Source organism: Grampus griseus (assembly GCF_964374135.1).
Source record: "Grampus griseus genome assembly, chromosome: 7".
NCBI classification, from domain to species: Eukaryota; Metazoa; Chordata; class Mammalia; order Artiodactyla; family Delphinidae; genus Grampus; species Grampus griseus.
The window spans coordinates 49,693,063-49,704,275 of NC_139001.1; the positions used below are offsets into that span (position 1 = coordinate 49,693,063).

Sequence of the window (11,213 nt, forward strand, 5' to 3'; positions counted from 1 at the left end):
TAAATTAGCTCACAACACATGCCAACAGACAATGGGAGCATATCTCCCTGCAAAGAACAAGCACCATATGTGTTTGGAAGACTCTCCATAAAAGATGAGGAGGCCTTCCCTGGTGGTGCAGTGGTAGAGAGTCCGCCTGCCGATGCAGGGGACGCGGGTTCATGCCGCGGTCCGGGAAGATCCCACGTGCCGCGGAGCGGCTGGGCCCGTGCGCCATGGCTGCTGAGCCTGCACGTCCAGAGCCTGTGCTCCGCAACGGGAGAGGCCACAACAGTGAGAGGCCTGCATACAGCAGGAAAAAAAAAAAAAAAAAGATGAGGAAAAGAGGGCACTCTGCAATTATAGCTCACAGCTCACTGACTTAGTACTCACCCTGGGGCACCAACACCCTCCCTATTGTGAGTGTAACCGGGTGATAAAGCCCAAAGTCTTCCTGTGTCTGAGGCACATCCCTAGGCTGCTTCTATGCTTAAAAAAATCAAGGTTTGTACTCAACGCAGGCATTAGACACCCCAGTTTCCAACATGCTAGTTCTACCCCATGTCAATTAATAGTTTCACCAGAATCTAATTTTAAGTAACTAAAAATTTCAACAAACTAGAACATAACCATCACATATTTCTGTATCTGGGGGAATAAACAAGAGTTATTGGGGTTATAGTCTTAATAAAAAGAAAACACAATGCAAATTTTAAAAGAATAAACATAAAAACACAGCTCAAAAACTTAGAAATGAGCACAAATTAAGGAAAGCATACAATTAAAAATAGGAAGAACTGACCTTAGAACATGACATGGTTATATTTTGATTACCCAACTAACAATCATAATCAGAAATGTGAGGTCTTGAGAGCTCTGAGAAGTGGACGGCCTGCTTCTCTGCCGCGGGTGCAGCTCCCTCACCTGAGGCGAACCCCACTTGCCCTGGCGTGAGCCAGCGCCCCTGCAGCTGCTCCCCACGGCGCCCTCCGGTTCCTGCCACTGCAGCTACGGTGCCCTCGCCCCTCAGACGGTTGTAAAGAAGGAAGTCTCACTTTCTGCGTCACAATGAAGTGGGATTTTAACTATTACCACGTTCATTCTGGAATTAAACCGGTAAAGCCTGATGACAGAAGACAAGGTTCCTACACTACTTCATATTTGGAAGGTTCTTAAAAAGACTGCATTAAAGACTATGAAAGGGTCTTCCGGGAAGATGGCGGAAGATTAAGACGCGGAGATCACCTTCCTCCCCACAGATACACCAGAAATACATCTACACGTGGAACAACTCCTACAGAACACCTACTGAACGCTGGCAGAAGACCTCAGAGCTCCCAAAAGGCAAGAAACTCCCCACGTACCTGGGTAGGGCAAAAGAAAAAAGAAAAAACAGAGACAAAGAATAGGGACAGGACCTGCACCAGTGGGAGGGAGCTGTGAAAAAGGAAAACTTACCACACACTAGGAAGCCCCTTCGCGCGTGGAGACTGCGGGTGGCGGAGGGGGAAAGCTTTGGAGCCGCAGAAGAAAGCACAGCAAAAGGGGTGCGGAGGGCAAAGCGGAGAGATTCCCGCACAGAGGATCAGGGGCCGACCGGAACTCACCAGCCCGAGAGGCTTGTCTGCTCACCCGCCAGGGCGGGCGGCGCTGAGGCTTCGGTCGGAGCGCCGGGAGAGGACTGTGATTGGCGGCGTGAACACAGCCTGCAGGAGGTTAGTGCGTCACAGCTAGCCGGGAGGGAGTCCGGGGAAAAGTCTGGACCTGCCGAAGAGGCAAGAGACTTTTTCCTGCCTCTTTGTTTCCTGGTGCGCGAGGAGAGAGGATTAAGAGCGCTGCTTAAAGGAGCTCCAGAAACGGGCGCGAGCCGCGGCTGAAACCGCGGATCCCAGAGACGGGCATGAGATGCTAAGGCTGCTGCTGCTGCCACCAAGAAGCCTGTGTGCGAGCACAGGTCACTGTCCACACCCCCCTTCCGGGAAGCCTGTGCAGCCCACCACTGCCAGAGTCCCGGGATGCAGGGACAACTCCCCTGGGAGAACGCATGGCGCCCCTCAGGCTGGTGTAATGTCACGCTGGCCTCTGCCGCCGCAGGCTCTCCCCGCACTCCGTGCTCCTCCCTCCCCCTGGCCTGAGGGAGCCAGAGCCCCCGAATCAGCGGCTCCTTTAACCCCGTCCTGTCTGAGCGAAGAACAGACACCCTCCAGTGACCTACACGCAGACGTGGGGCCAAATCCAAAGCTGAGCCCCTGGGAGCTGTGAGAACAAAGAAGAGAAAGGGAAATTTCTCCCAGCCGACTGAGAAGCAGCGGCTTAAAGCTCCACAATCAACTTGATGTACCCTGCATCTGTGGAATACGTGAATAGACAACGGATCATCCCAAATTGAGGAGGTGGACTTTGAGAGCAAGATATATGATTTTTTCCCCTTTTCCTGTTTTTGTGAGTGTGTATGTGTATGCTTCTGTGTGAGATTTTCTCTGTATAGCTTGGCTTCCACCATTTGTCTTAGGGCTCTATCCGTCCGTTTTTTTGTGTTTTTTTTTGTTTTTTTAATTTTTTTTCTTTTTTTTCTTAATAATTTTTTTTATTTTAATAACTTTATTATATTTTATCTTACTTTATTTTATTTTACTTTATCTTCTTTCTTGCTTTTTTCCTTCCTTCCCTCCTTCCTTCCTTCCTCCTTCCCTCCCTCCCTTCTTTCTTTCTTTCTTCTTTCTTTCTTTCTTCTACTAATTCTTTCTTTCTACTTTTTCTCCCTTTTATTCTGAGCCGTGTGAATGAAAGGCTCTTGGTGCTGCATGCAGGAGTCAGTGCTGTGCCTCTGACGTGGACCAGCGTCCTTAAGTTGGCTGTCCCACATCAGAGGCACAGCACTGACTCCTGCATGCAGCACCAAGAGCCTTTCTTTCTACTTTTTCTCCCTTTTATTCTGAGCCGTGTGAATGAAAGGCTCTTGGTGCTGCATGCAGGAGTCAGTGCTGTGCCTCTGACGTGGGACAGCCAACTTAAGGACACTGGTCCACAAGAGACCTCCCAGCTCCACATAATATCAAACGGCGAATATCTCCATCTCAACACCAATACCCAGCTTCACTCAACGACCAGCAAGCTACAGTGCTGGACACCCTATGCGAAACAACTAGCAAGACAGGAACACAAACCCACCCATTAGCAGAGAGGCTGCCTAAAATCATAAGCCCACAGACACCCCAAAACACACCACCAGATGTGGACCTGCCCACCAGAAAGACAAGATCCAGCCTCATCCACCAGGACACAGGCACTAGTCCCCTCCACCAGGAAGCCTACACAACCCACTGAACCAACCTTCACCACTGAGGACAGACACCAAAAACAACGGGAACTACGAACCTGCAGCCTGCAAAAAGGAGACCCCAAACACAGTAAGATAAGCAAAATGAGAAGACAGAAGAACACACAGCAGATGAAAGAGCAAGATAAAAACTCACCAGACCTAACAAATGAAGAGGAAATAGGCAGTCTACCTGAAAAAGAATTCAGAATAATAATAGTAAACATGATCCAAAATGTTGGAAATACAATAGACAAAATGCAAGAAACACTTAACAAGGACCTAGAGGACCTAAAGATGAAACAAACAATGATGAACAACACAATAAATGAAATTAAAAATACTCCAGATGGGATCAATAGCAGAATAACTGAGGCAGAAGAACGGGTAAGTGACCTGGAAGATAAAGTAGTGGAAATAACTACTGCAGAGCAGAATAAAGAAAAAACAATGAAAAGAACTGAGGACAGGCTCAGAGACCTCTGGGACAACATTAAACGCACCAACATTCGAATTATAGGGGTTCCAGAAGAAGAAGAGAAAATGAAAGGGACTGAGAAAATATTTGAAGAGATTATAGTTGAAAACTTCCCTAATATGGGAAAGGAAATAGTTAATCAAGTACAGGAAGCACAGAGAGTCCCATACAGGAAAAATCCAAGGAGAAATACGCCAAGACACATATTAATCGAACTGTCAAAAATTAAATAAAAAGAAAACATATTAAAAGCAGCAAGGGAAAAACAACAAATAACACACAAGGGCATCCCCATAAGGTTAACAGCTGATCTTTCAGCAGAAACTCTGCAGGCCAGAAGGGACTGGCAGCACATATTTAAACTGGTGAAGGAGAAAAATCTGCAACAAAAATTACTCTACCCAGCAAGGATCTCATTAAGATTTGATGGAGAAATTAAAACCTTTACAGACAAGAAAAAGCTGAGAGAGTTCAGCACCACCAAACCAGCTTTACAACAAATGCTAAAGGAACTTCTCTAGGCAACAAACACAAGAGAAGGAAAAGACCTACAATAACGAACCCAAAACAATTAAGAAAACGGGAACAGGAACATGCATATCGATAATTACCTTAAATATAAATGGACTAAATGCTCCCACCAAAAGACACAGATTGGCTGAATGGATACATGAACAGGACCCATATATTTGCTGTCTACAAGAGACCCACTTCAGACGTAGAAACACATACAGACTGAAAGTAAGGGGATGGAAAAAGATATTTCATGCAAATGGAAACCAAAAGAGAGCTGGAGTAGCAATTCTTATATCAGACAAAATAGACTTTAAAATAAAGACTATTACAAAAGACAAAGAAGGACACTACATAATGATCAAGGAATCGATCCAAGAAGAAGATATAACAATTGTAAATATTTATGCACCCAACATAGGAGCACCACAATACATAAGGCAAATACTAACAGCCATAAAAGGGGAAATCGAAAGTAACACATTCATAGTAGGGGACTTTAACACCTCACTTTCACCAATGGACAGATCATCCAAAATGAAAATAAATAAGGAAACACAAGCTTTACATGATACATTAAAGAAAATGGACTTAATTGATATTTATAGGACATTCCATCCAAAAACACCAGAATACACATTTTTCTCAAGTGCTCATGGAACATTCTCCAGGATAGATCATATCTTGGTCACAAATCAAGCCTTGGTAAATTTAATAAAATTGAAATTGTATCAAGTATCTTTTCCGACCACAATGCTATGAGACTAGATATCAATTACAGGAAAAGATCTGTAAAAAATACAAACACATAGAGGCTAAACAATACACTACTTAATAACGAAGTGATCACTGAAGAAATCAAAGAGGAAACGAAAAATACCTAGAAACAAATGAAAATGGAGACATGACGACCCAAAATCTATGGGATGCAGCAAAAGCAGTTCTAAGAGGGAAGTTTATAGCAATACAATCCTACCTTAAGAAACAGGAAACATCTCGAATAAACAACCTAACCTTGCACCTAAAGCAATTAGAGAAAGAAGAACAACAGAACCCCCAAGTTAGCAGAAGGAAAGAAATCATAAAAATCAGATCAGAAAAAAATGAAAAAGAAATGAAGGAAACGATAGCAAAGATCAATAAAACTAAAAGCTGGTTCTTTGAGAAGATAAACAAAATTGATAAAGCATTAGCCAGACTCATCAAGAAAAAAAGGAAGAAGACTCAGGTCAATAGAATTAGAAATGAAAAAGGAGAAGTAAAAACTGACACTGCAGAAATACAAAAGATCATGAGAGATTACTACAAGCAACTCTATGCCAATAAAATAGACAACCTGGAAGAAATGGACAAATTCTTAGAAATGCACAACCTGCCAAGACTGAATCAGGAAGAAATAGAAAATATGAACAGACCATTCACAAGCACTGAAATTGAAACTATGATTAAAAATCTTCGAACAAACAAAATCCCAGGAGCAGATGGCTTCACAGGCGAATTCTATCAAACATTTAGAGAAGAGCTAACACTTATCCTTCTCAAACTCTTCCAAAATATAGCAGAGGGAGGAACACTCCCAAACTCATTCTACGAGGCCACCATCACCCTGATGCCAAACCCAGACAAGGATGTCACAAAGAAAGGAAACTACAGGCCAATATCACTGATGAACATAGATGCAAAAGTCCTCAACAAAATACTAGCAAACAGCACATTAAAAGGATCATACACCATGATCAAGTGGGATTTATTCCAGGAATGCAAGGATTCTTCAGTATACACAAATCAATTAATGTGATAAACCATATTAACAAATTGAAGGAGAAAAACCATGTGATCATCTCAATAGATGCAGAGAAAGCTTTTGACAAAATTCAACACCAATTTATCATAAAAGCCCTGCAGAAGGTAGGCATAGAGGGAACTTTCCTCAACATAATAAAGGCCATATATGACAAACCCACAGCCAACATCGTCCTCAATGGTGAAAAACTGAAAGCATTTCCACTAAGATCAAGAACAAGACAAGGTTGCCCACTCTCACCACTCTTATTCAACATAGTTTTGGAAGATTTAGCCACAGCAATCAAAGAAGAAAAGGAAATAAAAGAAATCCAAATCGAAAAAGAAGTAAAGCTGTCACTGTTTGCAGATGACATGATACTATACATAGAGAATCCTAAAGATGCTACCAGAAAACTACTAGAGCTAAACAATGAATTTGGTAAAGTAGCAGAATACAAAATTAATGCACAGAAATCTCTGGCATTCCTATACAGTAATGATGAAAAATCTGAAAGTGAAATCAAGAAAACACTCCCATTTACCATTGCAACAAAAAGAATAAAATACCTAGGAATAAACCTATGTAGGGAGACAAAAGACCTGTATGCAGAAAAGTATAAGACACTGATGAAAGAAATTAGAGATGATACAAATAGATGGACTCTACTACCCAAAGCAATCTACAGATGCAATACAATCCCTATCAAACTACCACTGGCATTTTTCACAGAACTAGAACAAAAAATTTCACAATTTGTATGAAAACACAAAAGACCCTGAATAGCCAAAGCAATCTTGAGAAAGAAAAATGGAGCTGGAGGAATCAGGCTCCCGGACTTCAGACTATACTACAAAGCTACAGTAATCAAGATAGTATGGTGCTGGCACAAAAACAGAAATATAGATCAATGGAACAGGATAGAAAGCCCAGAGATAAACCCACACACATACGGTCACCTTATCTTTGATAAAGGAGTCAGGAATGTACAGTGGAGAAAGGATAGCCTCTTCTATAAGTGGTGCTGGGAAAACTGGACAGGTACATGTAAAAGTATGAGATTAGATCACTCCCTAACACCATACACAAAAATAAGCTGAAAATGGATTAAAGACCTAAATGTAAGGCCAGAACCTATCAAACTCTTAGAGGAAAACATAGGCAGAACACTCTATGACATAAATCACAGCAAGATCCTTTTTGACCCACCTCCTAGAAAAATGGAAATAAAAACAAAAGTAAACAAATGGGACCTAATGAAACTTCAAAGCTTTTGCACAGCAAAGGAAACCAAAAACAAGACCAAAAGACAACCCTCAGAATGGGAGAAAATATTTGCAAATGAAGCAACTGACAAAGGATTAATCTCCAAAATTTATAAGCAGCTCATGCAGCTCAATAACAAAACAACAAACAACGCAATCCAAAAATGGACAGAAGAGCCAAAGAGACAATCTCCAAAGAAGTCATACAGACTGCCAACAAACACATGAAAGAATGCTCAACATCATTAATCATTAGAGAAATGCAAATCAAAACTACAATGAGATATCATCTCACACCAGTCAGAATGGTCATCATCAAAAAATCTAGAAACAATAAATGCTGGAGAGGGTGTGGAGAAAAGGGAACCCTCTTGCACTGTTGGTGGGAATGTAAATTGATAAAGCCACTGTGGAGAACAGTATGGAGGTTCCTTAAAAAACTACAAATAGAACTACCATATGACCCAGCAATCCCACTACTGGGCATATACCCTAAGAAAACCATAATTCAAAAAGAGTCATGTACCAAAATGCTCATTGCAGCTCTATTTGCAATAGCCAGGTGATGGAAACAACCTAAGTGTCCATCATCGGATGAATGGATAAAGAAGATGTGCCACATATATACAATGGCATATTTCTCAGCCATAAAAAGAAACGAAATTGAGCTATTTGTAATGAGGTGCATAGACCTAGAGTCTGTCATAGAGAGTGAAGTAAGTCCGAAAGAGAAAGACAAATACCGTATGCTAACACATATATACGGAATTTAAGAAAAAAAAAAATATCATGAAGAACCTAGGGGTGAGACAGGAATAAAGACACAGACCTACTGTAGAATGGACTTGAGGATATGGGGAGGGTGAAGTGTAAGCTGTGACAAAGCGAGAGAGAGGAATGGACATATATACACTACCAAACGTAAGGTAGATAGCTAGTGGGAAGCAGCCGCATAGCACAGGGAGATCAGCTCGGTGGCTTGTGACCACCTGGAGGGGTGTGATAGGGAGGGTGAGAGAGAGGGAGACTCAAGAGGGAGGAGATATGAGAACATATGTATACGTATAACTCATTCACTTTGTTATAAAGCAGAAACTAACACACCATTGTAAAGCAATTATACTCCAATTAAAAAAAAAAGAGATAAGAAACAGAAAGATAAAGTTGCTAATCTAGAAAAAAAAACAGAAAGACTATGAAAGTTTACCAGGTTTTCGGTCACCGACTATGAGCCCCAGCATTGTAGAACTTGAAACTGAAAGCAAACCCTGGCATAATAAGGAAAATCAACATGTACGACACTTAACAGTTCAAATGACATAGAAGAACTGGAGACCAGTGTACCTTATGAAGACAGTGGCTACTCTTCATTTTCCCAACAAAGTGGCTTCAATGAGCATGAAGACAGTAGCCTTCCCCTGGTGGAAAATTTCAGTGACAGTCCACAATCTTGCCCGCTATGGACGCAAAGCGCAGACCAACATCCCAAGAAAAACTTGCTGCCAGCTCTTCATTCTGAAAAAGTGGTTTGTTCAACGTTAAAAAAAAAAAAAAAAAGGTAAACGAAATCCTAAAATAGATTGGGAGAAGCTGAGGGAATTTATATCCAGTGGAAATTTTAGACTACGGAATATAATTGGCAGGAAAACAGGCCTAAAGTGTGTAGATGTTCTCAGGGAACTCTTTCGAAGGGGACTCAGACATCCCTTAGCAAATATTTTAACACAGCTCAGTGATATGGACTTAATCAAGTAAGTATTGTTGTTTTGAGTTCATTAGTGTAACCCATGAAAATTTTTGTTAGGTGGCTCAGCACCACCAGCTCATGCAAAGACATAGTAGGGAGGCTTCCCTGGTGGCGCAGTGGTTGAGAGTCCGCCTGCCGATGCAGGGGACACGGGTTTGTGCCCCGGTCCGGGAAGATCCCACATGCCGCGGAGCGGCTGGGTCCGTGAGCTATGGCCGCTGAGCCTGTGCAAAGACATAGTAGGGTAGTCTTGCACTGTTGTTTAATTGAGGTGATGACTTTTGTCTGGTTGCTGGTATTTTACTACCTATGTGTCACTAAGAGGAAAGAAAGATAATTTTTAGAGTATGCATTTAATCCAGTTATTTCAAATTTCATATGTATGCTATTAGAAAACTATTTCTGTTAGATTGGGATCTTTGTTCTTTTGGTTCTGAAATTGTTCATAGGTAAGCTGCATCTTTTAGTCTTAACTATAAAACAACAGCCTAGGTCTGGTGTACAGGTCCTATAGGCATTATGATTTTTGTCACACTTGAAAGTATAAAATAATTTGTTTTTTTTAGGCTATTTTCAAATTTGACAGTAAATTTGACAGTGATGAAAATACAGAAACCCACAAATGGGTCTGATTATTACTGTCTCTTAGAAACCTTATACTGTCTCCCCTGTCTCATTCCACCAAAGAAAACCTGTTAGGATGTGGTAACTGAGAATTAAGATGATTATCTAATCTATTGAATTAGATTGCCTCCAACTCAACTGGGTTCATTTTCGGCTCTTTGAAAATTTTTTTTTTTTTTTGCGGTACGCGGGCCTCTCACTGTTGTGGCCTCTCCCGTTGCGGAGCACAGGCTCCGGACGCGCAGGCGTCCAGGGAAGCCCTGAAAAATTTTTTAGAGGTACTCTTTGTGTTACTTTACACTGGTCCATGAAATACAGCTGATGCAAAACAGACGTAAGTAAGTATTGATTTTTATTGTTGGCCAGCTTCTTGAGAGATAATCGACATCACAACATTTTTGTTAACAAAATGGATTTTTTAAATTGATTTCTACTAATAGCAGTGTGTCCTCAAGTTCTTTGAAACTTGTCTAATGTTAATAAATAACCAAGATGGTGCCATATATACAATGGGGCTTATTTGATATTTGAGGATATTGTGAAAAAATGAAGTACTAAGTGTAGTGGTTCTTAAGCCTGGATCCACTTAGAATTACTTAATGGTGAGCTTTTAAAAATAATACAGAGCCCTGGCCCCCATTTTAGATCAATTAAACCCAAGTGACTAGGCATGGGCCATCCTTAAATCTTAAATTCATGCCTCAGGCAATTCTAATGCATAGCCAGGTTTGAGAAGCACTGCTAATAGAAATTTCTTTTTTGCACTGTTAATGTTTCTGTAATATAATCTTGGTTCTTTGTGGTGCTTTAATTGTTTGCTTTATAATCATTTACTTTTCCAGCGTGTCTAAAGTGAGCACAACTTGGAAGAAGATTCCAGAAGATGATAAGGGGGCATTGCAATTGTACAATAAAGCAATACAAAGAATTACCATAAAAAAAAAGAAATGTGAAGTTTCATTAATGTTTTATATTTTTTAACATCTTTATTGGAGTATAATCGCTTTACATTTTTGTGTTAGTTTCTGCTGTAAACAAAGTGAATCAGCTATACGTACACATATATCCCCAAATCTCCTCCCTCTTGCATCTCCCTCCCACCCTCCCTATCCCACCCCTGTAGGTGGTCACAATCATTAATGTTTAAGTGGGCAAGAGAGCCTATGAAAAACAGCTCTATCTATTGCAAACCTTATGTTCATTATTCAAAACACACAAAAGAAACAACAACAAAATGTTATAAGGTACCATTATACTAAGTACCATACTAGATATGGAGATATAAAAATGACTAAAAAATGTCCTGTGCCCTTTTACTATAGCCCAGTGGAGGAGAAGATACATATGAATAGAGTAAAATGGAAAAAAATACCATTAAAATGGTATGTGTAAATTATTGGAGTAACCTAAACAAGGAAAAAATAAGCCTTCACAAAGGTGACATCTGAACTAGCTCATCTAAAACTGTGATTTACAACACAAATGAAATGTCTCATAATTCTATT

At 40.9% G+C, this 11,213-nt stretch overlaps 1 pseudogene across 1 annotated transcript; it reads left to right on the plus strand.

The window, feature by feature from the left end:
* Positions 1–1,032: 1,032 nt before the first annotated feature.
* LOC309825365 (F-box only protein 5-like) lies at positions 1,033–10,689 on the plus strand (annotated as a pseudogene). Its single transcript has 3 exons — positions 1,033–1,182; positions 8,541–9,088; positions 10,551–10,689. The product of its transcript is annotated as an F-box only protein 5-like (transcript).
* The last annotated feature ends 524 nt before the right edge of the window (positions 10,690–11,213 follow it).